This window comes from Lepus europaeus, chromosome 5 (genome assembly GCF_033115175.1).
Source record: "Lepus europaeus isolate LE1 chromosome 5, mLepTim1.pri, whole genome shotgun sequence".
NCBI lineage: Eukaryota > Metazoa > Chordata > Mammalia > Lagomorpha > Leporidae > Lepus > Lepus europaeus.
The window spans coordinates 146,059,291-146,085,307 of record NC_084831.1 but is presented as its reverse complement, the minus strand read 5'-3'; the positions used below and the strand labels follow the sequence as shown (position 1 = coordinate 146,085,307).

Below are 26,017 nucleotides of genomic sequence, written 5' to 3'. Positions count from 1 at the left end.
CACCAGGAACCCCCCAAAGCGCTGCTCCTCCGCGGGCCAGCGGGCCGTCGAGGTCAAGGTCCTCGCCGCACACAGGTCCCCGCGGGGTGCGTGGCGCTCGGCAGGCGCGGTGGCTTGTCTGACCCCACCACCCACTGCAGCTACTCCGACGGCGGAGGGCACCAGGACGCCAGCAGACAGCGAGAGCTTCGCAAGGTGAAGCAGATCTTGAAGAGCGCGGGCCTCACGTGACACGGCAGCTCCCGCGGGCCGCCTCCCCCAGGCCTGCTGCCCCCCAGGCCATGGCCAGAGCCAGGCCCTGACCGCGGGTCTGGACGGCCCACAAAGGTGCACGAGGCGTCCCCCGGGGAACATCCGTACATCGGGAGTTGGAATATGGCCCAATAGCTTAGGAATGAGTGGCCCAGAGGCGGCGGCGGAGGCAGGATGGGCTCGCGGCTCCTGAGAACGGGACCGGTGATCCCCGCCCCTGTAACTCTTCTTGTTCCCTGCCGGACCCGCTGCCCGCAGGACCTCACCGGGACCATCCGAGGATCCAGGCCGCTGCTGACGACTGCTCCAGCCCACCCCCCCTGTGGGCGCCCCGCCCCACCAGCCCACCCCTCCTGTGGACGCCCCGCCCCACCAGCCCACCCCTCCTGTCGGCACGGCCACCCCCACCCATCAGCATCCCCACCCCACCAGCCCACCCCTCCTGTGGACGCCCCGCCCCACCAGCCCACCCCTCCCGTCGGCACGGCCACCCCCTCCCGTCAGCACCCCCACCCCACCAGCCCACCCCTCCCGTTGAGCCCCCCAGCAGGAAGTAGCCGGAGCAGAAACTCTGCACCCCTTATCATTAAACAAAAGGCTGGAATAACAGGGCTTGCAAGGATGTGTGCCTACAAGGAAGCGTGCTTGCGGCCTTTCCCAGGAACCTCCAGCCCCAGACCCTGTCCCCCGGTGAAGCGAGCACCACTCTGAGACAGCCCGCAGCTGTGCCTCTAATAAAGTCTCTCACTCTCGGAAAAAAATAAAACAAAATAAAATAAAATGGTAGTCTTTGTTATTGTTATCTAGTTGTAATCTAGTAGAATTAAACTAAGAAATACTCTGCAGTAAGTAATAACGTAATAAAATGAATAAATGCAGATATAGGCATTTGTACAAACTAAAGCAAGAGGAGGATAGTCTTATAAAACCGCACTTGCTCATATGGATTCCAAAGGAGAGACACTGGGTTGTAAGGTAAGATAATTGAGTGAGCAGTAAAAGAAGGAGAGAAAAAGACATCCAGTGTGCTCCAGAAAGTACCTCATTGCTTAAAAGCCGTAAGCACAAGGGCCTAATCAGTTACATTTTCGCAGTAGTATTCCAGTTTTGGCCCCTTTTACCCCCATCATCTGAAATCTATCCCCATTTCTAGTTTAATGTTCCCTTTATGATATCTACCTTCTCTTAATAATTATTATTGAGTAATCACCTCCTTTAATTCCCTTTTTGAAATCCCAGAAAAATGAATTGTGACTTAACTAATCAGCAGTAATAATCAGTGACAGCCCCAATCAGAAAACCTTTAGTTGTGTCCTAAATGAAAAATTAAGAAGAAATCTATTCTGATGATTTTCTTCAAGAAAGCAAACTAATAATGGAATAAATGAAGAGTGATTATGGAAACTATACTCAGAGTTAATCTTGAGCCTTCTCCCCCAAACCATTCATTTAATCACTCATCAATCCAGTCTACTATTTCTGAGCATGTACTCAAATGTAAATCCAGGATTGCGTTCTGCAAGGGACTGACTCTGGCCTTTGTCCAATGGCCTTTTGTATAGTGGGTAAGGCAGACCATGAATCATTAAGAGGTTAGAGTATAATGGCACATGCACCATTTAACCAACTGTGCAACTGTACATTCACTGGAAAAAATAGGAAAAACTTTTAAAAATAAACTAGCTTGACTGACTTGACCCATAAGGCAAAAAAATCAAAGAAATTTAGCAAGTAAAAATCTATAGATTTATACCTGAAAGTATTATTCATTAGTACTATGTTACATTTATAACTTTATCAATTAAACACATCAAGTCAGAGTCAGTTGGCACATATTATTTAGTAGGAATTTAATAAACATGGGCTGAGTATTGAAATAACCTAATCCATTTCCTCTCAATTGTTAACGTAGATAGAAATCATACTCTAGTCACAGGGAAAATCAGTTTCTGATTTAGTGTGGACTAGAACCTGAAATTCTGCATTTCTGACAAGCACCAAGGATATGCCTATGCTACTGATTAATGAATCTTACTTTAGTGACAAACATCACAACAACGATGTATCGAAACCTACTCAAAATAATGGCTCCAGCAACACAATCTCATTTCAGTCACTTATTAATGAAGCAATCTTGAGAAAGTTATTTATTCTCTCTGAATTCAACTCTCCTCATCTTTTAAATACTTTCACTGATTAGATGAGTTGACAGGATGAGTGCAAAAGTATTCTAAATTTTTATTACATGCATAATCCCTTTTAATTTTTGTTAGAATTATCATTACTAGTTCTACGGAAAGCAATATGTTAGCTTTATTCACAAACCAGTGCAACTGGATATTCTGAGATGGAAAGCCTCAGTGAAGTGCATATGAGGACATATAAGCATGTTCCTTAACTACCACAGCAGCTAAATATGTGCTCCAATTGTGCATGGCTTATAATAGGACACTCTTTCGTTGTACTGTATTAATTATGTACAAGGGCATTGGAAAAAATGAGATGGTCTTTTATAACAAAGACCTATAGCCAATATGTTATGGAAAGCACACAAAAGTTTGGAATTTGATGATTTATAGGTCAGGAAATGGTAGTTAATTAACTTTCCTGGCTTCTCAAGCCCTGCTGGGAAGTTTTGCATCTCCAATTTGGAGAAAGAAAGATATGTCCAAGCACAAGACGTGCATAGAACTCCTAAAAGCATGACCAGAAAAGAGCTTCGTATGCAAACTTTCCATAGTAAAACATAAAGAAAAGATTCTAAAAGATCCATAAGAGAAAGGCCAGTTATTTTCAGAGAATCTCCAATCAGACTCAGAGGTGACTTTTTTTTTTTTTTGACAGGCAGAGTGGACAGTGAGAGAGAGAGACAGAGAGAAAGGTCTTCCTTTTGCCGCTGGTTCACCCTCCAATGGCCGCCGCAGTAGACGTGCTTGCTGCTGCCAGTGCACCGCACTGATCCGATGGCAGGAGCCAGGTGCTTCTCCTGGTCTCCCATGGGGTGCAGGGCCCAAGTACTTGGGCCATCTTCCACTGCACTCCCTGGCCACAGCAGAGAGCTGGCCTGGAAGAGGGACAACCGGGACAGGATCGGTGCCCCGACTGAGACTAGAACCCGGTGTGCCAGTGCCGCAAGGTGGAGGATTAGCCTGTTGAGCCGCGGCGCCAGTCTCAGAGCTGACTTTTTATCAGAAATTGACAGGCTAGGAAGGAATGGTGAGATATATTTTAGGTCTTAAGAGAAAAACCTGCATCCTGCAAAGTTCTCATTTATGAATTAAGTGAGATAAAGGCATTCCATAACAAACAGGAATTGAAAGAAGTTGTTATCACTTGTCCAGTCTTCCAAAAGATGCTTAAGACAGATAATCATTAATGAGAAAATGTGAAGGCAGAAAATCTCCCTGTAAAAATACATAGGGAATGAAAGTATACAGTAGAAATATTTACGGGAAAATGACACTGTTAGGTCATTACTTATCAATAGAAACCTTGAATGTAAATGGCCTCAATTCTTCAGTTAAAAGATAGAGACTGGCTGAATGGATTAAAAAACAAAATCCATCTACTTGCTGCCTATAAGAGACGATCTCACCAACAAACATACCTGCAGACTGAAAGAAATATAAGAAGACACAAAAAATGGGAAAATATTCCATGTTCATGGTTTGGAAGAATCAATATCTTGAAAATTTCCATACCATAAAAAGCAATTTATAGACTCAATATGACTCCAATCAAAATTAAAAAAAAAAAAACAAGAACATTCTTTTCAGGTCTAAAAAAAATGATGCTGAAATTTATATGGAAACACAGGAGACATCTAAAGAAGTAAAAAACAAAGTGGGATGCATCCAATACCAGATTTCAAGACATATTACAGTGCAGTTATAATCAAAAACAGCCTGGTACTGGCAAGAAGGAGGTGGGTATAGAATGGAACAGAATAGAAACTCCAGAAATCAATCCACACAACTACAACCAACTTATCTTTGAAAAAGAAGCTAAAACCAATCCCTGCAGCAAAGACAGTCTCTTCAACATATGGTGCTAGGAAAATCGGGTCTCTGCATGCAGAGGTATGAAATATGACTTCTACCTTACACAAAATGGATCCAGGATCTGAATCTGTGACCTGATGCCATCAAATTACTAGAGGAGAACATTGAGGAAAACTCTGAAAGGTATTGGCATAGGCAAAGACTTCTTGCAAAATACATCCATGTTTATTGCATCTCATTTCACAATAGTTGAGATATGGAATCAACTCAGATGTCCATCAACCAAAGGTTGAATAAAGAAATTATGATATATGTACACTATAGAATACTTCATAGCAGGAAAAAATGAAACCCTGTTTTTGCAATAAAATGGATGCAACTGGAAATCATTATCCTTAGTGAAATAAGTCAGTCTCAAAAGATAAGTGCTACGCGTTCTCCCTGATCTGTTGTAACTAACAGAGTACCTAAAAGTTAATCTATAAAAGTGAAATTATTACTTGAGGTGTGATGATTTTAATAGAACTTTCTCAACAGTTGAGGAGCAGTTTTTCCCATACTATTTTTTGAACTCTTTACTTAGGTTGGGTTAATGTTATATGTATAATGTTAATTGAAAATATATATTTGTAAAAAATAAGAAACAGAATAGGAAAGGGGGGAGAAAGAAGGGTGGGAGTGAGAGCATGAGGGAAGGTAGGATGGGAAGAGCCACTGTGTTCATAAATTTGTATATAAAATGCACGGAATGTGTAGACCTTAAGTAAAATGTTTTCTTAGGTTGAAAAAAAATCTTAGTTAAAATAATTTTACTGACAGTGCTCTCCTGATCAGTCACTATAGATCTCACTGCATCTATTCCTCTTTACACCTGCCTCATATGCCCCAAATAATAAAACACTGCATATAATTTTATTAAAAGGAACCTACTATTTAACACATTCATGTATTGTTCGTGTGTTCCTCTGATGCAGTCTGCTTCCTTGCCTTCCCTGTACAATCACTATATCTATTGAACTTTCTTGATCCCTTTTCGCATCACAAAGAAATGATCAATGTTACTTGTATTTTTGCTATACTTTATAATGCCTCAGTCAAAAAAAGTATTTTTGTGTGCATTTATTTATATAACTTATTGGAGTGAAAGCATTTAGAAAGGAACCATTGTCTGATGCATCATTGCAAATTGGTGCTTTTTGTGTAGTAGATGTGTATTTAATTATTAAGACAACTATTGCTTAGTACTGAGCCAAAATTTTGTCTCTGTAGGATTAAAATATTTCTAAGTCATGTCTCCGGAACTGAGAGGGGCAGGTATTCCAAGAAGCTATTCTAATGAGGATGAAACTGATTACTGGCCTGCTATTTATAGAGAGGCATGAAAACAATATTTGTCTAAAAGCTTAGCTCCATTCATTAGAGTATGTGTTTAATTAATACAGAATATTGCAGTCACTCTGATGGTTGTTTGACTGGAATCCAGGTTCTTTTTTTGGCACAGGAAAAGGAACTATAAGCATATATTAAATTGCCTAAATAGAGTACATGGGTCAGAGTGCAACTTCTTGGACAACACAAAGGTAGAAGACATGAATTTCTTCCAGTTGATAAGCAAAACATTATATAAGACTTATGTTAGCAGTTTAGCCCAGTGAAAACATTGATAGAAATTGAGAGGATCTGGTACCTGGTCTTATGCTATTATCTACAAGAACAACAAAGCAAATTTGCAAGAGGTCTTTGTATCCATGGGTAACTTCAATAAACATCACTGTAGGAACCCAGAGCAGAAATAGAAGCATGGAAATGAAAATCATATTGTGGTAAACTGAGCTATATGTAAAAGCTACATTAAAAAGCTGTATTAATGAATGCACATCTAGCATTTATAATTTACTTATTTATTTTGATTTATGCTTATGTGTTATATTTATATACCTCTTTTGCCAACTGGCTCAATTCTAGGCAACCTAGAGTTTTAGCAATAGCTTATGTCTACCTTTAGTTCTTTTTAATTGAAATCGAGTTTATCTATCTATCTATCTATCTATCTATTAATCTGAAAGACAGAATTAGAGAGGGAGAGAGACAGAAATCTTTCATCTGCTGTTTCATTCTCAAGATGCCTACAATAGCCAGGGCTAGGCTAGACCAAAGCAAGGAAACTGGAACTCCATCTGGGTCTCCCATGTGTATGTCAGGGACTCAAGTACTTGAGGCATCGTTGGCGGCCTCTCAGTTGCATTAGCAGAAAACTAAATTTGAAGTAGAGATGGAAGTAGAGATGGGACTCAATTCCATACACTCTGATGTGGGATGTGAGCACACACAGTTTAACCTGTGCACCACAAAGCCTGCCCCTACCAAAAATTTTTAATTATTGGTCATAAACTGACTTACATTATCTTTCTCTGGTTCCAGCTATAATTACTTTAATCATGTTTACTTAACTAAACTACATTTGCAGATTTAAAAAAAAACTTTTATGCATCAACACATATAAAATTAGAAAGAGCAGAATAATGATTTATCCTTCATCTGTCTTGTTCAAGGATGTCTTCTTCAAGGATGAACTAATGGCCAATTTTGCTTCCCAAATTCTCTTACTCAGTCCCATCCCACTTCCATATTACTTGTTTTAAAAAGATTTATTTGTTTATTTGAAAGACAAAGTTATATATATATATATGTATATATATAGAATAATATATATATATATATAAAGATATATATATATATAAAGATATATATCTATTTCTATATGTAGCTGGGTAGGTAGATAGATAGATAGATAGATAGATAGATAGATAATCCAGCCACAGGTTCACTCCCCAAATGGCCAAAATGACTGGTGATGGTCAAAGCCAAAGCCAGTAGCCAGGAACCTCCTCTAGGTTTTCCATGTAGGTTCAGCTGCCCAAGGACCTAGGCCATCTTCTGTTGCTTTCCCAGGTGTATTAGCAGGCAGCTTGATCAGAATTAGAGCCAGGATGCAGGCACTGCAGAGATGGCTTTACCCACGGGGCCACAGCACCACCCCTCCCTCCCCCATACTACTTTTAAAGTCAAGTTTATGCAAGTACAGTCTTCATTCAATAAAATCCATAATTTTAAGTGTATAGTTATATGAATTTTGACAAGGTATACAGTTACATAAGCACTACTCCATCAGGATATCAAGATTTAAAACTTTTCCCATCACATTCATATTTTCTTTCATATTCAATTTCCTGCCTTCACCCTGTTTTTTGTTAATACTATTCTCTGTCCTTACAGTTTTGCCTTTGTAAGAATGTAATATAAATGTAAATATAAAATATATAGTCTGGAAATTAGTTTGGCTTTTTTCACTCAGCCCAATGCTTTTGAGATCCATCAATCTTGCATTAAATATATGTAATATATTACTTTTATTGCCAAAGAGTATTTCATGTGTGATAGAACCCTTACAGTTTATCTATACATTACCTGATGGATATTTATTTTTTCCAGTTTTTGCTAAGTGTCAGTTAAGCCACTCTAACCATTCACATGCAGATTTTTGCAGCGATGTATATGTACCATTTTTGAGTAAGTACTTGAGAGATTGATGGGTTATGTTTTATCTATATCTATAGATATACATATCTTTAAAAGAAATCTCCAGTGTTTTCCAACATGGCTGAAACTTTTTGCATTTCCACCAGAAGCATGTTAAATGTTCAGATATTCTGTATTCACAGCAGCAATCAAAAAGGAAGGCACTGGGATCTCATTGTTGTTTTAATATGAATTTTCCTAATAAATAATGATGTTGATAATTTTTAATGTGCTTGTTTGCCAACTGTATCTCTTTTTTTAGAGAAGTGTTCAAATATTTTTCTTATTTTAAATTATCTGCTTTATTAACATTGAGCTTTGAACGTTTTTATATAACATTACCAGATATGTACTTTGCAAATATTTCTCCCTTCCTGTGAATTAGCTTCCTCTTCTGAATGTCATTCAAAGAGAAGATTTTTTAAAAAACAACTGGTTAAGTCAATTTTGTCCATTTTTAATTTTCATTCATGATTTTTGTGTCTATAAAACCTAACTCTCTTTTATGTGATTTACAGTTATTTCATAGTTGTAATTTCATATTGAGAACTACTTAATTTTGTCTATAGTGTGAGATATGATTCAAGACTCTCTTCTTTTTTTGCATATAGGTAAACAACTATTCCATACCACAAGTATGGAAATTTTAAAAATTTTTAAAAATTTTAAAAACTCAATTGATCATAGATATATGGGTATACTTCTAGAATCTCTATTTTCCACTTATCTATACATGTCTAACCTTTCACCCATGTCTCCTGTTTGACCAACCAAGATTTATAATGTGTTAACAGCTTATTATGTGAGTCCTCAAACTTTGGTCACCATTTTCAAACTTTTCTTTTGTTATTATAAGTCCCTACTGTTTCTATATAAATATTGGATTCAGCTTGTCATCTACATTAAAACCTTCTACTGTTTGTATGAGAATTACATTGAAATTATCAAATTCAATTTAAGTAAAGTTGGAAAGCTACTATCTTGACAATATTGTGTCTTCCAAATCATGAATATGAAATATTTCTCTGTCTAATGCTTAGTTAATTTTAACAGTTACTTGTAAGTTTTTTTTACACCTTACACATTTGTTAAAATTATTCCTAAGTATTTTAATTTTTGTTGCTGCTATTAAGAAATTCCCTTGAGCAGCAGCCTTTAACCCCACCTGATCTGTCTGTCCACTGTTTTCTTGCATCAGTGTGCTCAATAAATCTAGCTCTGTTCACTAAAGAAAAAACATTGTCTTAAATTCATTTTTGATTATTCTTTGGTGACATGAAAAATTATTTATTTTTGTGTATTTATCTTGTATCTTGCAACTTGATAAATGCCACTTCTTAATTCTATTAGTTTTTTTGTGAATATTCCACCAGGTTTGCTACTGTAAACTGTCATGTAACTTGGAAAAAAGAAAATTTTCCTTCTTATATTCCATGTGATATCCTTTACTTCTTGCCTTATCACATTGACCAGAAAAGCCAGCATGATACGGATCAGAAATGATGATGGCGGATCTTTCTCTTGTAGATTGAGTTTGGAGTGTTTCCTCCTCTGCTGCACAAAATGTTTGTGAATGAATGGAACATTTTTATTGCAGTAAAGCTATGTAAGCCTAAGTCCCACATTGTGGTAAGAATTTAAACTACTATTTTTTTTTTTACTTATTTGACAGGTAGAGTTAGACAGTGAGAGAGAGAGACAGAAAGAAAGTTCTTCTTTCCATTGGTTCACTCCCCAAATGGCCACTACTGTGCCTATCTGAAGCCAGGAGCCAGGTGCTTCCTCTTGGTCTCCCACGCAGGTGTAGGCACCCAATCACCTGGGCCATCCTCCACTGCCCTCCTGGGCCACAGCAGAGAGCTGGACTGGAAGAGAAGCAGCCAGACTAGAACCTGGCGCTCATATGGGATGCTGGTGCCACAGGCGGAGGATTAGCCAAGTGAGCCACGTCACCGGCCATTTTTTTTTTCCTTTTACTAGATCTACTCAGATTTTCTCTTTATTTTTCATGTCATTTTTGTAATTTGCATATGCCTTGGAATTTGTCCGTTTCATTTAAATTGTCTAATTTATTGGCATGAAGTTGTTTATATTGTCTTACACTCCTTTTAATATTGATGGGCATAATAGCAATGTCATTTCTTTCATGCCTGAATTTGGAAAATTTTGTCTTTTCTATGATTTTTTTCTCTTGGTCAGTCTAGCTAAAGGTTTATCGATTGAAATTTTTTTTTTCTAAATGCAACTTTGGAGCCATTTTTTTATCTATGGTTTTTAAAATTCAATTGATAATCTCTGCCCTTGATTGGCAGTACTCTACACTCAATGTAATTACTAAATTACTAATGATTGATTCCTATATCCAACAACTAGACACACCCAGAGATATTTTATTTAGTACTTCAATGTCACACTTTATTTCTTTTTAAAGAATTATTTATTTGAAAGAGTTACACAGAGAGAGAGTGAGAGGCAGAGAAAGAGAGAGAGAGAGAGAGAGAGAGAGAGAGAGAGAGAATCTTCCATCTGCTGGTTCACTTCTTAATTGGCTGCAATGGCTGGAGCTGCACTGATGCAAAGCCAGGAGCCAGGAGATTCTTCCAGGTCTCCCACATGGGTGCAGGAGCCCAAGGACTTGCATCTTCTACTGCTATCCCAGGCCATAGCAGAGAGCTGGATCGGAAGTAGAGCAACCGGTCTTGAACTGGCACCCAAATGGGATTCTGATGCTGTAGGAAGCAGCTTCACCCACTATGCCACAGTGCTGGTCCCGTCACACTTTATTTCTTTGTATGTCTCATAATTCCTGTAAAATCTGAATGTTCAGTGACTCTGAATTCTGATTTTTTCCTGTGTATTTTTATCATCGCAACTTTTTCCCCCTTGTGAGTCTGATTCTGTTGCCCAATAGGTAGCATTTGTTACCACCATAATGTGTGGTTGCTGGTACTTCTGCTGAGTGCATTTTAGATTCTTATTTTTAACTTTTAGCCTTACTTCCTGGAAAGCACCCCTGTTTTAAAGACTTTAGTGACCATCAGTGATTAACCAGTGACTGTGCTGAAACATCTCTGCCATAGGCTTCTGCTCTCCCTCAGTGGTTGTGACTGTAGTGTGGGGAGAACAAGGCTCAGGCAGTTTTCAAATCTGCCACTGTTGATATTTTCTTTTAGAAAATCTCAGGTCTCCTTTGTATGTGACCGGAACACCAATTGGCCAGGTGCACAGAAGCAAGATCCTTCATTGCTTTCTCAGGTCAAGGATTTCCCTGTTGAATTTCTGACTTAGTCTTCTGGCCTGCCACTCACCAAACAGGTCGGATCTGTGGCCTAAGACTAGCAGGGCTGTAGGTTTAATTCTGTTCTGCTCTTGCTGAGTTTACTACTGTTACAAACAATACTTCCAAAGTAAAGTAGCTCCCTCTGATAGAAAAGCTGTTGGTTTTAGAGCAAGCTGGAGCCTTGCAGAAGCCACTGCAGGTGAGTCAGTTACATAATGTCACTGTTCTTACCCAAAGTTCAGCAGTTCTTCATTAACAAACCCTTCTTGGTTTGTTGATTGCTTTTGGTTAGTTTCAAGAGCCCATAGTAGATATGTCTGACAATTTTGCCCCGTTTTTATGTTCTTTATTTGAGGCAGGATTTATGGAACTCCTTGCTATAACAAAGATAGAAATCCTGCCTACATTTATCAATTAATTAACTATGCTGTATAACATTGGGTTTTTAACATTTTGTCACAAAAAATTATTTTTTCTGGAGCTATTTTTGTTTTTGTTGATATGTGTACTATTAAAAATAACTCCTATTCTTAGTTGATTTTTTGTCATGATTAGATGCTGTTTTGTCAAATATTTCTTCAACAACTTTTATGTTCATATTGTTTTCAAATTTTTATTTTATTAACATTTTGAATTGTACTGATTGTTCTCCAAATATTAAGCCAATCTTGTATTTCTAGAATAAACTCAGTTTGGTCAAAACACATCATACTGTGGTATATGTAACTGGGTTCATATTATAAATATCTAGTTTAAGATTTTTATATCTATATTCATGAATGTGATTAGTTTGAAATTTTAGTATTTTGTGATGCCCATGACAGGTTTTTGTTTCAAAATTAGTCTGGCTGCAAAAATATGTTGGGTATTGTTTCTAATTTTTCCATTTTTGGAAGGTTTTATAAAAGATGTAATTCATATTTTATCATATTTCCTATTAAATATTTTTAAAGATTTACTTATTTATTTGAAAAGCAGAGTTAGAGAGAGAGGAAGAGAAAGAGACCGAGAGATCTTCTGTCTGCTGGTTCACTCCCCAGATGGTTACAACAGCCAGGGCTGGGCCAGGCCAAAGCCAGGGAACTTGATATTCCTTCTGAGTCTCCCATGAGGGTGCAGGAGCCCAAGCACTTGGGCCATGCTCCACTGCTTTTCCAGGCACCTTTGCAAGGAGCTGGATTGGAAGTTGAGCTGCCAGGATTTAAACCAACACTTGTATGGGATGTAGGCATCACAGGTGGCAGCCCAACCCTCTTTGCCACAAAGCTTGTCCCTTATTAAATATCTAATATAATCCATTGCTGATGCCAATTGAGCCTGGAGTTTTTTACGGACTCAACTATTTTAGTACATACACAACTTCTTAGATTTTCTTCTGTCTGCTTTAGTAACTTTTCTAGGAATGTCTAACTTTTCAAAATTGTATGAAATATTGTCTTATTATATTTTTAATGTATTTATGATTTGTCATAGTATTTTTTTATTCCTGCAAGGGGTAATTTTTTCTTTCCATCCTTTTTTTGTAATCAGTCATGCCAATACTTTTAACTAAGTTATATCAATCTTGAAAGAAACTATTGTGATTTATATTTCTACTTCATTAACATCTTACTTTTATTATCTCTTGCTTTTTCTTGGACTTAATTTATTTATTTACTTATTTATTTATTTTTGACAGGCAGAGTGGACAGTGAGAGAGAGAGACAGAGAGAAAGGTCTTCCTTTGCCGTTGGTTCACCCTCCAATGGCTGCCACGGCCAGCGCACTGTGCTGCTCCGAAAGCAGGAGCCAGGTGCTTCTCCTGGTCTCCCATGGGGTGCAGGGCCCAAGGACTTGGGCCATCCTCCACTGCACTCCCGGGCCACAGCAGAGAGCTGGCCTGGAAGAAGGGCAACCGGGACAGAATCCGGCGCCCTGACCGGGACTAGAACCCAGTGTGCCGGCGCCGCAAGGCAGAGGATTAGCCTGTTGAGCCGCGGCACTGGCTTTAATTTATTCTTTTCTTGTATTATTTTAAGATGGATACTAAGAAAAATGGGTGTTATTCTTTGTTCTTTAAAACTATAAATGCATTCATACCACAGCTTTAGCTATAGTCAAGAAATTTTGCTATGTGATTTTAATATTCAGTTCAAATTATCTTGAAATTTTGCTGTGTTTCCTCTTAGTTCCATAATTGCCCTGAAACTTAATTTATTAATTTCTAATAATGAAAATTTTCTAGTTTTGTTGTAATTTTTAACTTAATATACAGTGTTCAGAATATAGACTCCAATTGATTTCTCTTGTTTAATATTTGTTGAAAATTGTTTATGCACCAGAATATGCTATTTCTATAACTGTTCAATAGTTATTGGCTATAATGTTCTGTCTGTCTACATATGTAATTTACTTGATTATATTATTAAAATCTGCATCCTTATAATTTTTAGATCATTAATCTATCTGTAACTGAGAGAAGTGTATTAAAAATTCTTGTTATTGTGGATTCATGTATATTTATTATTTATTTTAACAGTATTTGCTTGTCGCACTTTGAAAATATATTAGTAAATTCAAAGAAATGAGAATTATTTTATATTCTTAAGCTTCAACTTTTATCATTTTGATATATCTATTTTTAGTGATGCTCTCAAGGTTTCTTTGCCTGACATGAATAAATCTATTTTAGGTTATTTTTAGTTAGCATTTGAAAAGTGTATATTTTCTCAGAATTTTTTACTTTCAACTTTTTATATCCTTACATTTAAAATGTATGTATTGTAAGCAACAAGTCTATTTCTTTAAATCTGACCATTTTTATTTTTAGAATGTTCAATTTGTTAATATTTAATATATTTACTATTTTTAATTATATACTTCTAAAATTATTTGCTACTCATCCCTATTACCTTGCTAATTCCATATTCTTTTTCTTTTAGAGAATCTCTTTTTGTTGCTTGTCTTTTCTCCATGAAATACAAAGGTTATCAACTGAGAGCAAAGCTGAAGAAAGAATAGTAGATGTTTGGAGGAGAGAAGAAAAGGTCAGGTAAAGCATATATGAGAGTGGAAGATGAAGGGTCTAAGGACATGCAGTAGCACTGCCAAGTAGCCTAGGCGTCCATCTGGTATTACCGGTCATAAAATTAAAATGAAACTCATCACTTAGCATGGGATTTTTCTCCCCATAGTCAGCTGCATCACAGCAGGTGTAGAGAAAACAGCCTTTGTGGCTTTATCACTGTTGGATATGACACATTGAGAGCTGACCAAGGTAGTTGATGGTGTTGTGCAAGGGCATGATTAGCATGATAGACCAGAGTGTCAAAACTGGGTTTGCAGAGGGATGAGGCCAGAGTACTAAAATCTAGCAAAGATTTTTTTCTTGTCTTTTGGTATTAGTAAAATTAAAGAATCACGAGGAGTCAGAGTACTAAAGTGAATAACGGTGAGATAGGAGCAACTGGCTGGAAGGTAGTACACTTACCTAAAACAGATTACACTGGGTGTGCAGTTTTTAACAATGACAAAGTGTAGGGGGGAGCATGTGTGGGAGTGGCTGAAGCAGAGGCAGGAGATAACATCCTCAGGGTGAGTTCAGGAAACTGAGTGGGGTGGAACCTGAAAGAATCAGCTATGTGAATACAATCATAAACATTATGACATACACAGATTGAAAATCTCCCTGTTCTCACTGTTGCAGCTACCTACTGACCTCTGAATCACTATCAATAATTCAAAGAAGACCAGCTACTGGGGTTTTAGCACATAAAGTAGAATGATAAATAGGCAGACTCCACAATTGAGCACAAATAATCACAATATTAACATTATAAAATTAAGCAAAGCTCTCACATATTTTTTGCTTCCAGAACTTCTTGCAACTAGCTGGACTTCAATAACAGCAATGCATACTTCATCCTTAGTTTACAGATATGAAAACATACAAATATGTTCTTGTTAATAATAAAAATGAATAATTTGCTACAATTTTAATTAGAAAAATAAATGTTTATTTAAAATATTTCCCAGATCATGTGTTAGTTTAACGCAGCTAGTATTTTCAGAATTATTAATTAATTATTTACTTTTTTAGGATTGCAAGAGTGTCAATTGTTAAATCAACAACAGGAGTCACTGTGCACTTACTGCCCAGGTAGGATCTCTGTCCTTAATGTGTTGTACTATGTGAATTAACGGTATAACTAGTACTCAAACAGCACTTTATACTTCGTGTTTCTGTGTGGGGGCAAACTGTTGAAATCTTTACTTAATATATACTAAATTAATATTCTGTATATAAAGATAATTGAAAATGAATCTTGATGTAAATGGGATGGGAGAGGGAATGGGAGTTGGGAGTGTTGCAGAGGGGAGGGAAGTTATGGGGTGGAAAAAGCCACTGTAATCCAGAACCTGTACTTTGGAAATTTATATTTATTAAATAAAAGTTAAAAAAGAAGTAGCATAGCTAAAACTCAAGCCAGGAACTCCAATGTGGGATGTAGGAGCTTCAGGCAGCAACTCATCTGCTGCACCTCGTGGCCCACTGCACCTGTCCTCAGTTCTTGTGTAAATGTTGTATTAGAATGGATGTCTTAAAATGGTACAGTATTTCAGAGATATAATTGGGACATATGATTCCAAAAGTCCTTAAAATATATTTTCATTCAATAAAAAGAGAAAATAATAAAAACAAAAATACCCATGGACTATCCTGTCCTTCTAGGTTTCTGATACCTACCATCAGCTTTGGAATGAATAAGGGAGTCTTTCCCCTGTGGAATGAGATTTCCCTATGACAAATAGATTTATATTGTGCTGGAATGATTGCTAGGTAACAAGGGGTCCTGCCTGAGAGCTAAGTTAATAATTGAAACTGCTACAATAATAATTCACATTGTCCCCACTCCCTTTACTCCCGAAAGGTCCCTAAGTACTACACATGTAATGTACTTCCAAGCCCTGAGCTCCTGCCAAACTCAGCTATCTCTGGTGTGAAGGTTAACACCTGGGAGAGACTGGCTATAGGGCACAGTAACTCCCACACTCCTCACCCAGGTTGGGGGTTGTAATGGGGACCGGAGACAAAGAAAGGAGTAGGCTGTTTGGGAAAAATGGCATCCTCACATACACGAGTATTTTCATAGATAAGAGAGAAAAGGGATCTCTCTGATGACCACAATTCTCTGAATGTTTGAGTCACAGATCCTTCATGAGTACATGTGAACTGCATGTGACATGTGTCAACCACTGTGGTGTCATTTACTTAAAATTTATTTGCTGCATATATTTTAAAAGATTCATTTATTTATTTGAAAGGCAGAGTTACAGAGAGAGACAGTGTGCACACAGTATCTTCAATCTGCTGATTCACTCCCCAAATGACCCTAACAGGACAGGGCCAGCTGAAGTTGGGAGTCAGGAACTGCATTTGGTGTCCCAATGGGTGGCAGGGGCCCAAGGACATGGGCCACCTTCTGCTGCTTTCTCAGGTGCATTAACGGGAAGCTGGATCATAAGTGGAGCTGCCAGGACTCCATCCTGCACTCATATGGGGTACTGGCATCACAGGCAGCCGCTTAATCCACTCACCACAACACTTGCCTCATGTTTGCTGCATACTTTCAAGAAAGACTTGAGATGGGTTGCAATGAGACACATGCAATATAAGACAGCTAACATTTAAACAGAGGTAAAATTAAGGTAGACTGAAGGGAAAATGAGCCCCCCAAATTGTAAACTGATATTTGTCAAAGTAAATTAGTCAATTAGTTTTTCTGGGTGTAAATAGGTATTTATTGAAAAGATCATTTTGTAATCAAATAATTTAAGTAACTTTGGGTGGAGAAAAACTAAACAGATATTTTAACTGCAAAATTCCCCCAAATCATTTAATTTGCTTAAAAACAATATAAACTTCAAGACAAGGATGTCACTGCATTCCTCTTTTTATTAAAAAGTTAATTATTTTTTTAAACTTTTATTTAATGAATATAAATTTCCAGTGTACAGCTTATGGATTACAATGGCTTCCCCCTCCCATAACTTCCCTCCTACCCGCAACCCTCCCTTCTCCCATTCCCTCTCCCCTTCCATTTGCATCAAGATTCATTTTCAATTCTCTTTATATACAGAAGATCAATTTAGTATAAAGATTGCAACAGTTTGCACCCACATAGAAACACAAAGTGAAACATACTGTTGGAGTACTAGTTATAGCATTAAATCACAATGGACAGCACATTAAGGACAGAGATCCCACATGAGGAGCAAGTGCACAGTGGCTCCTGTTGTTGACCCAACAAATTGACACTCTAGTTTATGGCACCAGTAACCACCCTAGGCTGTCGTCATGAGTTGCCAAGGCTATGGAAGCCTACCAAGTTCGCTGACTCTGATCATATTTAGACAAGGTCATAAAATACAGAGTGAGAATAGTAACCAATGATCCTAAGAGTGGTATTTACCAGGTTTGAACAATTATACAGCATTAAGTGGGGAACAGGACCATCAGTACACACAGGTTGGGAGTAGAGCCATTGGTGGTAGAGTAGAGGTTATGATTACAAAGGAATGAGGCCCAAGTACGCTAGACAGGGTCTAGAACAAAGGACAGAGTCATTATTAGAGGAGCTAAGAAAGGTGCTGTCTAAGCTACAATTAAGTTTTCTGATTGAGAGGCAAATAGAACCTGATAGAAGGGGCTTGATAATAATCTGGTGGGCTTTAGACCTTGTAAGTTAAGAGGCCCAGACCTATCTATCTCTTCACATGGGGTATATCCTAAGGGAGGTGTGAACCTCCTAGGGGAAGGCACTCTGTTGACTTTCATTACTTGGCTGGCCTGGGAGGAGAGCTGGCCAGGTAAAGGCAGGGGGCATCTCTAACAAGAAATTTACAGTTCTGCCTGCAATGTTGCTGACCCTACTTGACCATACCCTCAGCTGCAGTGGTCACTTTGGAAGTAGACGGCTAACATTTTTCTGTAATAGCATAGCCAAAATAAGAACGTAAAGAATAATCTCATAGCTAGATTCACTTCGCCATCAGCGAAGTATACAGTAAGTAGAAAAAACCTCCCTTTCAGACCAAAGGGAAAGAAAGTTTTAAAGTAAGAATATAATTTTCCTCATGGGCATTGTCTACCTTAGAAAAACTACTGCAGAACGTGCCTGTGACTATAGACTTGTAGTTCAGGCCACCGAAGATTAGAGATGGGACACGGGAACTCCATTGACTTGCATCCTCTGGTCTGCTTTAACACAAACCAGGAGGAAAAGAAAGCTCGGCATCAGAAGCAATGGGTGGCAGGCCTATTAATGGCTGATCTGTACAGTGATCTGCCCTCAAGGAGACCCAACAGGCCAGTCCACTGCAGTGGCTTTCAATATGGTAAGCATGGGCTTCAGCAGAAGTCAGCTTGTGAAGAGCCCTGGCAGCTCTGCCAAGAGTTGGATCACTGGAAATGGACCTGGCCTGGAGTCGAAGGATACCCAGGTCAGAGCCACAGATCTTATTGGCTCTAAGCTGAAAAGCCCTTCACTCAGCCCAACTTAAAAAATTAATTATTTATTTCAGAGACAAGGAGGGATATCCCATCTACTGGCTTAATTCCCAGGGTGCTTGGATCTCAGTCCAGATCTCATATGTGGGTGGCAGGAGCTCAACTCAAGCCATTATTGCTCCTCTCAGGGCCTTCCTTAGCTGGAAACAGAGATCAAACCCAGGTACCCTGTTGTGAAACATGGGCATCTTAACTGCTAGGTCCAGTGCTCACTCTGGATTCTATGTTTTTTACATGGTGTGCTGCAGAGCATACTTGGGAAAAGTGGACCTATGGGAAAATCATTTCTTGAACTCCTTTGGAGTCAATGCAAAAGAACATTTATGATGAAGGAATACCTACCTGTTTTTTTAAAAAAAGATTTATTCATTTGAAAAGCAGAGAGAGAGAGAGAGAGAGAGAGAGAGAGAGAGAGAGAGAGAGAGAGAGAGATTCCAAATGGCTACAACAGCTCGGTCTCAGTCAGGAACTCCATCCTGGTCTCCCACCTGAGTGGCAGGGGCCTACATATTCTAACCCTCTTTCACTGCCTTCCCTGGTGTTTTAGCAGGGAGCTGGATCAGGAGTGGAGTAGCTGGGACAGGAACCAGCACTTCAATATGGGATGCATGCATCACAAATGGCAGCTTAACCCATTGTGCTACAATGATGGCAGCCATGTTCTGCTTCTTTAGCTTTACATGATTCTTAGTTTTGAAATTTTCAAAAGATTTTATCCCATGAATCCTTATCTAAAGGGGACTAAATAATCTGATGTGCATAGTTATGAGCAGTACTCTGAAAACAAGACACTTTCATTGTGGCCATTCCTTTTTGATCATTAACACAGCATGGAAAACATTGGAGAGATAATCAAGTGTGAAAAATATAAGTTTCTGGAGGGTAGGATTCCCGATACAGTACAGGAGACCCAGTAAAATTTGAAATTTAGATGAACAACACATTTTTGTTACAAGTATATGCAAATGGTACATAAGACATACTTAGACTAAAAAATTACTCATGCTTTAGTTGAAATTCAAAGTTAGCCAGATGTCCTGCAGTTTTACCTGCTAAATATAACAAATCTACCAAAAGGTCAAAATCCAGGTCATATCTTGAGTCATCCAGAAGCCTCCACCCTGCAGTGATCCCCAGCCCAACATTGCCATAGCTGTAAGCCCTCTTTCAGTTGACACGATCAGATAGGAGAGTCCATGTATCATCAAGCCTGTCTTTACCTGTCTCCACTTCCCTCACCACACTGCTTGATTCCAGCTCTTTTCTCTGCTTTCCTCTGGGAACTGGTCCTGCTGACCCTTTGGAATATTCTCAGGTTGATGCTCAGCCATTCAGCTCCCTGGAGCTGGTGGTCAGCTTTAGGAGGGAACTTCTACTTGGTTGTCATGGGTCTGCAAAGATTTTTACCACCTCGGCAAGCCCACAGTATTTAGCATGCACTTGTAGTATATTATTAGCCTTTTATGCCTTCCCTGTCACCTATTGAAATGAGAAGGCAAGGTCCCTGGGCCTCTGCAGCCCTTTCCCTTACATTAACTTAAGTCACACCAGATGTGGCCTTTACTGCTTGGGAAGACTAATTGACTTCACCAGTCCAATAGTGCTATTGTTTTATTTTTTTAAAAAAACACAAATAAACACTGTGCTAGGAACCAACACTGATACATCATTGTCACTCAAAGACCATGATTTACAGCAGGGTTCACTTTTGGTGTTTATATATTCCATGGGTGTGGCCAATGTGTAATAACATGGATATGCAATTATAGCATCAGACACAGGATTTTCACAGCAGCTGGGAAAAAAAGAAATTTCTGTGTTCCTCCTGTTCCTTCCTTTCCCCATCCCAAACACTGACAACAGCTGATCTTGTGCTGCCTCATGGTTTTACCTAATCTCTTCCCTTTTGAAATGCATTTTTTTGTTTTTTAAAAATATCTTCTATCTCCAGGTTATGACAGTCTTCTGCTATGGCTTCTTTTAAAACTTTTAAATGTTTGTCTTTCTCGTGTAAATTATTGATTTATCTTCATTGAGTTTTAGTATAGTAGGAGGTAAGAATGCATTTTCAAGGTGTGACTACAAGGAAAGCCAAATATTGCAGTATCACTGAACTACAATACTGCTTCCTTCATAGTCCAGGTATCATCACCTATGTGGGTTTTTGGTCTGGGTTCTTTATTCTAGTCCATATATCCATTTGTGCTTATTCATATGATACAGTCTTGATTATTTTATCTTTCTAAAACTCCAGGCATGGAGAAAACGAATTCCTCCACCTACCCTGTCATTCTTTTACAGAAGCATTTTTGTTTTTGTTCTCATTGACTTTCTCTCTCTGCTCTCCACATTGTCTTTAATTTTTGCATAGTAATATATTCACATGGTTCACAATGATAGATGCAAGAGAGCACCCTGTGATGATTCATCCTCCAGCCTCTGTCTCTCTGTCGAGTGCCCTTCTACATATACAGCTGTCACTCATTTCTTCAGTATCGTCCAGGGACACCCAGAGTGTTGTAGCCACATCAAGCATGAGTCATGAGTATGTATGTTGTCTCTTCCACTTTTGTCATGGTTGTACATATTGTTGCAGAATGTTTTATATTTTGCTATATCTGTAATAATACATTATATATCTTCCTTATTAGTACATAAAATGTTTCTTTTCCTATGGCTTAAAAATATTCCATTTTAAGAATATACCATAATTTATTTTCTCAATCACCTAGTGCTATGGTTTGGAAATGTTTTTTCCCTACCTTTCTTGCAAGGCTGGGTCAATTCTCATGAGAGCAGGCTGTGGTAGAGCTGGTCAACTTCTTTGTCTCCTGCCTCCAGCCCATATGCACATGCTTCTCTTACATATTTTGGCCCTGAGTTGATATAGTACATGGCCCTTATAGGAAGTCAAGCAGATATAGCACAATACTCTTGGATCTCCAGAACCACAGGTCAAAATAAACCTATTTTCTTCACCAATTAAAGTAGTCTCAACTATTCTGTTACTGCAACAGAAAACAGAATGAAAAAAATATGTACTGGAGGAACTTATCTACATTTTCCCTTATTTTGCAGTAAGATAATGCTAAAATTAACATCCTTTTTTTTTTTTTTTTGACAGGCAGAGTGGACAGTGAGAGAGAGAGACAGAGAGGTCGTCCTTTTCCGCTGGTTCACCCACCAGTGACCGTCGTGGCTGGCGCGCTGCAGCCAGTGCACCGCACTGATCTGAAACCAGGAGCCAGGCTTCTCCTGGTCTCCCATGCGGGTGCAGGGCCCAAGCACTTGGGCCATCCTCCACTGCACTCCCGGGTCACAGCAGAGAGCTGGCCTGGAAGAGGAGCAACCAGGACAGAATCTGACGCCCCGACCGGGACTAGAATCCACTGTGCTGGCGCCACAGGTGGAGGATTAGCCTATTGAGACCCGGCGCCAGCCAAGATAATGCTAAAATTAATAACTTTTAAGGAATATTTCACATACATGAAAATATTTCTGTAAAAGATAAATCCTCAGAAATAAAATTCCATGTGCATTTAAATAAATAAAACTTATAAAATAACTTTTTAGGGATATTGCCATGAGCTTACCAGCATTTGTTCAGAGGTTAAGATGCCCTTTGGGACACCTGTGACCCATACCAGAGTCTGTCTTTGAGTCCCAACTCTACTCAAGCTTCCACCTTCCTGTTCATATGCACCTGGAAGGCAGCAAGTGACGGCTAAAGTGGCTGGGTGCCTGCCTCCCACATGAAAGATCCAGGTGGAGTTCCAAATCTATGGTTTTACCCCGCCCAGCCTTGGATAGTGCAGGTATTCAGAGAGGGAACCGGCAGATGGGAGATAGTGCTCTCTCTCTCTCTGCCTCACCCTCTCCTTTTTCCGCTCTCTCTCTTTCAGATAATAATCTAAAACCCCCAATCTCCCTTTAGAAATTATATTTCTGGGCGAACATGGCCGAAGTCGGCGAGGACAGCGGCGCCCGCGCCCTGCATCCCCGAGCTGTGCGCCGCTGCCGCCGCCTTCCCCACGGTGGCCACCGCCTTCCCCGCCCCCCGCCCGGGCCGCCGCCGCCGCCGGGCACGATCGCCGGCCCGGGGCTGGGAGCAGGCGGTGGCGCGGGCGCGACGCCGGCTGGTGGCCGCGGCGGTCGTCTCAGTGAGGCAGAGCCCGAGGCCGGCGTTGGCGCGGCTCGAGGGCCGCCAGTTCGAGTTCCTCCTGCAGCAGCCGAGCGTCACCATCGGCCGCAGCTCACCGCAGCGCTCGGTGGACCTGAGCATGGGCCTGTCCAGCTTCATGTCGCGGCGCCACCTGCCGCTCAGCTTCCAGGAGCCGCACTTCGATCTGCGCTGCCTCGCCAAGAACGGCGTCTTCGTGGATGGCGTGGGCAGCGGGGTGTGTCCTGCTTCCGCACACTCTTTGTGCCCCTGCCCTCCAGCTGCTTCAGCCACCCACCCCCGGCTCACGTCCCCGCGTTCCAGTGGCCTGCGGACGCCAGAGTGTCTGTTCCGGGAGGGCTCGCCCCTCCCACATGACCCTGACCTTGGGTCAAAGTCAGCTTCCGTGCCTGAGTACCGGTATTCCCAGAGTGTGCCAGGCTCCCCAGTCAGTGCCTGGCCAGTGGTCATGGCTGTGCCCCCTCAGCCGTCCAACCTCGTGGCCAAGCCGGTGGCCTACATGCCGGCCTCACTCGTGACCTCGCAGCAGCCCTCGGGCCACGCGATCCACGTGGTGCAGCAGGCACCCACCGTCACCATGGTCTGAGTGGTCACCACCGCTGCCAGCTCCGCCAGCGGGTACATCCTCGCCAGCGGGTATACATCCTCGCCAGCCAGGGCTCGGCCAGAGGCCCCCATGACGCAGTGGGCCCGGTGGTACTGGACCTGGGCAGTGAAACCAGAGGATTGGAAGAGAAACCCACCATTGCATTTGCCACAATCCCTGTGACCAGCTGGGTCATTCAGACTGTGGCCAGCCAGATGGCCCCTGCAGTCCCTGGACACATGGTCACCATCCTACAGCCGGCCGCCCCCGTGACCATCGGGGAGCACCACCTCCCCGTCCATGCCATCACTCAGAATGGAAAGAAATGGGGCCCGAGGAGCCAGCAGCAGTGGGCGTGGGCGCAGTCACCACCACCACCACCACTGCCTCTCCCCCCAGGGAGCCCGAGATCAAAAGGTCCCAGGTGGGGGAACCCAGTGGGAATGCAGGAGCCCGGGGGGGGGTAGCATGGCTGTCATGGCCCATGGAGTGGGACTCATGTCAACAGTAACTCCCGAGCCGGGCCCAACTCTGCCAACGGCTGCCCTGGGACCGAGGAGAAAGCGCTGCCCACAGCCTGTGCTGCATGGGCAGGTGGCAATTCGGCCGCCCAGCACGCTCGGCCCTTCTCGTCCCTCTCCCATCCTCCCGCGGTTCAGACAAAACATAAATGTGTTCGTTCAGACCCCAACTGTGTGCCCTGGGATTCTTTGTCTCTGTCTTCTCCCCCGGCACCACCTTCTCGCCCCAGGCCTTTCTGCCCAGCGTGGGGAGAAGGCAGCAGCCCGGCACCCTAAGGACAGCAGCACGATGAGGCCGCCGCTGCCAGCAGGAAGCCCCTGGCCCAGCGTCCTGTGTGGACAGAGCAGCCCTCGTCCCCCAGGAGGACAGAACTGAACCGCAGCGTGGTGCAGGCCCAAGCCTTTCCCCGAAGGAGGCGAGGGGCTGTCCCTACGTGCACAGGGTTGGCCCAGGCAGGAGAGAGGCGGGGCGTTTCCCTAGAAGCCACAGAGAAAGGATCAGCATTACTTGGGAGGTGGGTGGGGGGTCGATTTGGCCTTGGACCCCCATATTTCTTGTTTGGCTCATACATGGCATTGAAGCCTCCCCATAACCCTGAGACAGGCACCCTGGGGACGCGGGGTTCTGGCCACCAGTCCGGCACTCGACGAGGGAGCCCAGCGCTCTGCGTTAACTCCAAGAAAGGCAGGTGTCTTCCCGCGTGGGCCCGGTGGGTGCGGTTCCCTGGATGAAAGGTGAGCCCAGGGCCCACGGGCTGGGCGTCCACCTGCTGCACTTCGTCGTCTCGAAGAGTGGACTGAAGCCGAGGGCTGCAGCCGTCTCCGGCAGCTCTGCCCCAGATTCCAGCTCCCTCGCCCCTCCACGGGCCGTCGCTGCGGCGTGGGAATGGTTGCTTCAGTCTTCAGCACCAGGATCCCTGGTCAGTCGGTGGAAAGAAATCTACCTCCCACGCCCTTTGTGCCTGCCCTGCTGGGTTTGTTTCTGACATTGTGAGAAACAGAAGACAGGACCCTGAGGAAGTCGCCATGAGCTCCGCTGGGGAGCAAGAGTCCAGCCACAGCCTCCGCGTGGATCCCGAGCCGGACAGCCTCTCCGAGACTTCAGCAAGGGACCCCACTCTGCCCGTGGCCACAGCTGGAAGCAGGGACACCTCCGACCCCTGCTGAGAAAGCCACAGAGCACTCCCGTGCTTGGACAGTGAGGGGCCGCAGCATCCCACCCGAGGTGAGCCGTGCCAGCGAGTGCGGGTCAAACGTGTGACGTCGGCTGTCTGTGACGTGCACGTGGGCCGCCCTGTGTGGGGTTTCATAGTGGGGGGGGGGCAGGAGGGGAGAGCCAGGCAAGCCGCTGTGGACCCTTTCTGCCATGCCAGGCTAGTGTGTGTGTGTGGCCTGTTGCGTGAGGGCTGAGCGAGGGGGGTTCCAGCGCGGCTCAGGTCAGAGCACTGCCCGTAGTGCTGACTGCATCCCTCCCTCCCTTACTGTGACTTACCCCGGAGCTGGCGGGGGGTTTTGTGGTCTGGGGGCTCTCTCCCTCGGGGAGGCCGCCCTGGTCCACGCAGGGTGCAGACCTGGAGCCCGTTGTCCTCTCTGCTCGCTCGCCGTTGCATGCCTGGCTTTGGGGCATCCTGGTCCCTGTGCTGTCTGCCATCCAGGGGAGGGTCTCGCTGCTCACTCTGGCTCCTGGCACAGCAGAGCAAGGGCAGAGGGCAGCCATGACAGACACCGGGTCATGTCGTGGGGCTGCTAAAGGACCAGGAGGAGGGGCCGAGCGAGACTCATGCTCTGGGGGCTCAGCTCAGCTGGCTCGGGGCAGGGCCCAAGCTGTTCTTTGGATTCGTCAGCAGGAGGTCTTCTAAGGGTTTCTGGTCATCTGACTGGGTTGTGTGCCTGGCTCATTCTAGAGCTTGACCTGGAACTGTGGCCAGAGGTCCAGGACTAGCCAGAGCCCAGCCCCAGGAGGTGACTCCAGCCCGAAGCCCCCTGGTGCCTTAGTGACCACAGGAGGGCCTCCCAGCCACACGGAGGAGCCCAGGCCAGAGGACCAGAAGGCCACGCCCCTCATCTCT

At 42.3% G+C, this 26,017-nt stretch overlaps 1 pseudogene; it reads left to right on the top strand.

Annotated features, from left to right (window-relative positions):
* The first annotated feature begins 19,491 nt into the window (after positions 1-19,491).
* Positions 19,492-23,938, top strand: LOC133759306 (forkhead box protein K1-like; annotated as a pseudogene).
* The last annotated feature ends 2,079 nt before the right edge of the window (positions 23,939-26,017 follow it).